Source organism: Cervus canadensis, chromosome 13 (genome assembly GCF_019320065.1).
Source record: "Cervus canadensis isolate Bull #8, Minnesota chromosome 13, ASM1932006v1, whole genome shotgun sequence".
NCBI lineage: Eukaryota > Metazoa > Chordata > Mammalia > Artiodactyla > Cervidae > Cervus > Cervus canadensis.
The window spans coordinates 35913758-35919266 of record NC_057398.1 but is presented as its reverse complement, the minus strand read 5'-3'; the positions used below and the strand labels follow the sequence as shown (position 1 = coordinate 35919266).

General features: G+C 50.8%; 1 long non-coding RNA gene across 1 annotated transcript; it reads left to right on the top strand.

Moving 5' to 3' along the window:
* The first annotated feature begins 3934 nt into the window (after nt 1-3934).
* On the top strand, nt 3935-5290 carry LOC122452196. Its single transcript, XR_006272623.1, has 2 exons — nt 3935-4070; nt 5037-5290. It is a non-coding gene; the product is annotated as an uncharacterized LOC122452196 (long non-coding RNA).
* Nucleotides 5291-5509: the final 219 nt, after the last annotated feature.

Genomic DNA, 5509 nt, shown 5'->3' with positions numbered 1-5509 from the left:
GTTAGCCTGAAAAGTTGACTGATTCCCCAGGGGACAAGGACTGTGGGCACCCCGACCAGGGCCCAAGAACATCTTCTTTCAGGAGGGGCAGTGTGTGGACACACATGTATGTGAATGTACACACACAGACTCACACACATAGTCTCTCACTCCCAGCTCTGTGGCCTGCAACTCCGACTGACCACCTGGGGAAAGGTGAGCTTTTGTTCAGTCACCCCACCACCACCCAGGGTTGTAACATCTGTCATCAGGCATCAGTTCTGATGCTGCTGGCCACCCCCTCTTCTAGTACCTGCGGCTCCCATAAAGGTGTGTTCCTCTCCTTGTCAAGTTCACGGGCCTCCCTCTTGTAATGACAGTGGCCCTGACCTATCTCATCTCCTGAAGAAGAGAAGTGAAAATGTTGCTGTGGGTTCATATCTCTACAAATATTTCTGCTGGAGAGAACAATTAACAATAAAGATTTTTAATAGTTGGGCATGTGAACTGATTTCCCCACGTCACATGGACTCTGCCGCTGGGGCCCATCCCTGCCAAGGGAGTGAAAGTACCATGTTTGCTGGTTGAATTGTCTATGGTCTCGAGTAGAGCTTGGGGTTTGGAAGAATTTCCAGATCTCCCCAGCCCAGCTGACACATCTATAGGAGGGTGAGCCCCCTTTTTGACCTGGCGGTTCCAAGTTTTTTCCTGGTTGGGCTGAGGTCACAGCCATCTTCAGACGTGAGCTCCCCATTCAGCAGACACTGAGCACCCCCTCCATTCTAGACACCCCAGCATCCTGTGTAATGGCAGTATTCTTAGAAATACTCGTAACAGGGTTCAATCCTGGTCCTGGATCATCCCACATGCCTCCGAGCAGCTGAGCCCGTGCACCAACAACTACTGAGCCTGTGCTCTCGAGCCCTTGCTCTGCAGCAAGAGAAGCCACTGCAATGAGAAACCCAAGCACCGCAACTAGAGAGTGGCCCCTGCTTACCACAACTGGAGAAAACCTGCACGCAGCAACAAAGACCCAGTGCACACCCAAAAATAAAACAATTTAAGAAAAGAAAAAAAGAATGCTTGTAACATAAGTCCAAACAGAGTATCTGTCCCTTCCATCATCCTAGAAACAGAAGATTTGTTGGTATTCAGCTGTATATTCAGCTTTGGAAGCTGAAATCATTTCTGCTTGAGCAATTTTTGCTTTGGAAGCATTTTCTAGGATTTTTCCTTTCCACCCTTCGTCGTCCCATTTTAGGTCTTTTTTTTTTTTTTTTTCCTGCTTACATAGACTCAGTGCTTCTATTTCCTTTTTCGAAGAGTTTCACTGGGTGCTGAATTCTATGAAGTTTACAGAATATGGGGACTGATGGCACAGTCGACATCATTTAGTCTTAGGGTTGGAAGAGAGGGAGCTTTTTGAGCAGTCAATGTAATAGACAGCTGTGCGGGTTCCTCTGAAACATCTCCGGAAAGGGCTTGTGTGGCCTTTGCTTGAGTATCCTCTGTGAAAGTGAAAGTGCTAATCGCTCAGTGGTGTCCAATTCTGCAACCCCATGGACTGTCGCCCGTCATGCTCCTCTGTCCATGGAATTCTCCAGGCAAGAGTACTGGAGTGGGTTGCCATTTCCTCCTCCAGAGGATCTTCCCAACCCAGGGATCAAACCTGGGTCTCCTGCATTGCAGGCTTTTCCATCTGATCTACCAGGGAAACCCAGTCTAGGGTTGTGGAACTCACTGCCTCATAAGAGAGCCCTTTCTGCCTTCAGCTAATTTATGCTCAGACTTGTATTGAGTTGGTCTGCCCTTCTCTGTAACTTCCGTTTCCAGGAAGGAAATTATAGTTACTGAGAGACCAAAAAAAGCTGTGTTAGCTAAAAATGGCATAGAGACACATACCAAGGGGCTTTTGTCAGGTAAATTATGTACAGAACCTCCCCACCCCCAGCCTGCGTCCTGAGTGGCCCTGTCGGTAATTAACCTTGGACTTAATCGGCTCTTTTAAGCTCGGCCATTGTGCAGAGGGAGGGGTTGCTGGCCCCAGTCCCACCTGCCTGGAGTCTGCTGCTGGAGGTGGGGAGGGAGGAGTCTCTCATAACTGCTGCAACAGGTGAAGGGGAAACACGGGCAGGACTGTCTCTCTCGGGGTCCCTCGGCCCCCATAGAAGGCAACCTTCTGGGTTCACCTTCCTCGTTCCAGGGGACGTGAACAGCGGGATTAGGGCTGCTGAGGCCAAGACAGCTTGGGGCCACCTGAGCCTGAGAGAGGCTAGGGGTGTTGGGGGGGCGGCGGGATGGGGTGAGGAGGGAGGGCACGGCACCTTGCCTTTTGTTGATATTTCCCAGGACTGGGGAGAGGGTGGTGGAGAATGAATGAAGCCTTCCCCCTGGCCCCACAGTGAATAGCACCTATGAGAATCCAGGCTGCTCTGGCTTTTGAACAGGCCCTTTGTGGCAGGGAAAATGATCTCTTTGTGACACCTGGTTCAGTGGTGGCGGCTTCCGGAGCAGGGGAACTCTCTGGGCCCCAGGGGACCACCCATCCATCACCCACCTGCCTGCTCACGTGGCCTCCCTCCCTCTCTCTCTGTCTCTTGCTCTCTCTCTGGCTCATGGCCACCCACTCCTTTCCTGGAGGATGAACTAGGTCTAGACTAACCTGAGGCCATGTTTGTTTGTTGTTTTTGGCCATGCTGCACAGCATGTGGGATCCTAGTTCCCAGACCAGGAATGGAACCCGTCCTCACCTCTGCAAGTGAGTCTTAGCCACTGGGGAGGTCTCTGAGGCCGTGTTTAGAAAACACTTCTGGGAGTTCCCTGGAGGCTTACTGGTTAGGATTCTGGGCTCTCAGTGCAGTGGCCCCGGGTTAAATCCCTGGGCAGGGAATAAAAAAAACAAAAACACTTCTCCAGCTAATGAAGAAGCTTTCTCTTCTAGGGCAACAGCTGGTGTTCAGTGGACTTGGGGAACCATGACTGCTGGTCCTGATTTAAAGAAAAGTTAAAGTGTTAGTTGCTCAGTCATGTCCCACTCTTTGTGACCCCATGGACTATAGCCCACCAGGCTCCTCTGTCCATGGAATTCTCCAGACAAGAATACTGAATTGGGTTGCCATTTCCTTCTCCAGGAGCCAGGGATTGGCTTCAGGGATTTCCTTCCTGAGCCAGGGATTGAACCCTGGTCTCCTGGATTGCTGGCAGATTCTTTACCATCTGCGGTACCATCTAGTGATTTAAAGAAAGTCCTCCTCAAAGGACAAGGGCAGAAAATACCCTTTGAATATCACCCAGAGCCTTGCCTAAGCTTGGAACTGGCCCTTGAGTATGGCTTCCGAGGGGTGGGGCCAGAAAGTTAGGAGCCTGCTGGCCCTGCCTGGGCCTTGTGGGCCCCCAGAGGAGGAGAGTGAGCAACAGGTGGCCACCCTGTTGGCACACCTCTGGGAGCCCCACCCATTCCTTCTCCAGGGGGTCTTCCTGACCCAGGGACTGAACCCAGGTCTGCACTGCAGGCAGATTCTTTATCATCTGAGTCACCAGGGAAGCCCAGTGCTGGGTTTTTGCAAACATCTTTTATGCAGGTATCGCGGTCTTTTTGTCTTTTTTTTTTTTTTTTGTCTTGCCCTTGCAGCATATGTGATCCTAGTTTCCCGACCAGGGATTGAACCCTCACCCCCTACATTGGCAGTGTGAAGTCTTAACCACTAGACTGCTAGGGAAGTTCCCAGTTGTCCCAGTCTGAATAACACAGACTGTGTCTTGGGCAGGTATTACATGTATAAGGGTGTACAGCACTTTACATGGAGAAGGCAATGGCACCCCACTCCAGTACTCTTGCCTGGGAAATCCCATGGACGGAGGATCCTGGTAGGCTGTAGTCCATGGGGTCGAGAAGAGTCGGACATGACTGAGTGACTTCACTTTCACTTTTCATGCACTGGAGAAGGAAATGGCAACCCACTCCAGTGTTCTTGCCTGGAGAATCCCAGGGACAGGAGGCTGGTGGGCTGTCTACGGGGTCACACAGAGTCGGACACGACTGACGTGACTTAGCAGCAGCAGCACTTTATATACACCATCTTCAGTCACATGTGAGTTAAGTATGTTATTATCCCCTTTTTACAGATGAGGAAGTAGAGGGTTACTTAGTTTGCTAAAGTTCAGTGTGGTTCAGCCAGAACTTGGACCCAGGTTGTCTGACCCCAGAGCCCAGGCTTATAGTTACTGCTTCCAGCCTTGACAGGAGTGGGCAGATGGTCATAGGGAGTAATCCCTGCAGCCTGGTACCTTCTCCCTGGGCTTCCCCGATGGCTCAGCAGATCGAGAATCTGCCTGCAATGCAGGAGGTGCAAGTTCGATCCCTGGGTCAGGGAGATCCCCCAGAGGAGAAAATGACAACTCACTCCAGTATACTTGCCTGGAAAATCCCATGGACAGAGGAGCCTGGTGTGCTACAGTCCAGGGGTGGGTCACAAAGAGTTAGACACGACTGAGCAACTGAGCGTGAGCACCTCTCCCTGCCAGCCAGCTCTGTGACCCCAGGGCCAGTCTGGCACTTGCCCTTGTTCTCCAAGTCCACTTGTATGTGACTTTAGTACGTTGTCGGGTGGGTTAACCCACTGCTGGGTCCTCCATCCAGCTCTCCTCCCCAGGAAGAAGCTGCTGTCGCAGTCATCCATCCTGACTCTTGCTCCTCACCTGTCAGGCACTCTGGGGCCTCTGCGTGCAGACCTGGCAGTTCTCCAGGCTAAGCTGGTTTTTCTAGAATAAGTTCCTCTTCCACTTTGCCCTAACTCTTCCTGGTCACAGCCCCCTGCCAGCACCTGGCAATCCCACCTTGAAGTCCAAGAGAGGGCAGTGAGAGAGCTCTGGGTTTGGGGACAACAGGCCGGGTTTGTGAACTCTGTACATTTGGGCAGGTCTCAGTCTGATTTTTTTCTTATCTATAAAATGGGAAAAATAATAGAAACAATTGAACTTTTGACAAATTCTACATGAAGATGCTTTGAAGAGCTTCCTTGGTGGTTCAGTGGTTAAGAATTTGCCTTGCAATGCAGGGGACGTGGGTTCAGTCCCTTGTCGGGGAACGAAGATCCCACAGGCTTTGGAGCAACTAAGCCCACGTACAACTCCTGAACCCACATGCCACACTAGAGAGTCCATGCGACACAGCGAAAGATCCCGCACAACACAGTGAAGACCCGGAATGCCGCAACCAAGACCCCATGCAGCCAGATAAATATTTTATAAAAAAGAAAAAAAAAAAAGAAAAAGGAAAATTCTTTGAACCCAATAAAGTCCTGGATAAACACTGGTCTCTCCAGACCTCGCTTTATGCTGTTTTCTCTCACAGTGTAAATCTTTATGTCTTTGGGGGCTGGGGAGACATTACGGTTCAGAGCAAGAACTCTGAAGCCCACCTGGTGGGACTGAAGTCTGGATCTGCCACTCAGCAGCTGTGTGACTTGGGGCAAATTAGCCACCATTGGAAAAATAGAGAAAACTGGAGCGTCTATCCTATCAGGTTGTT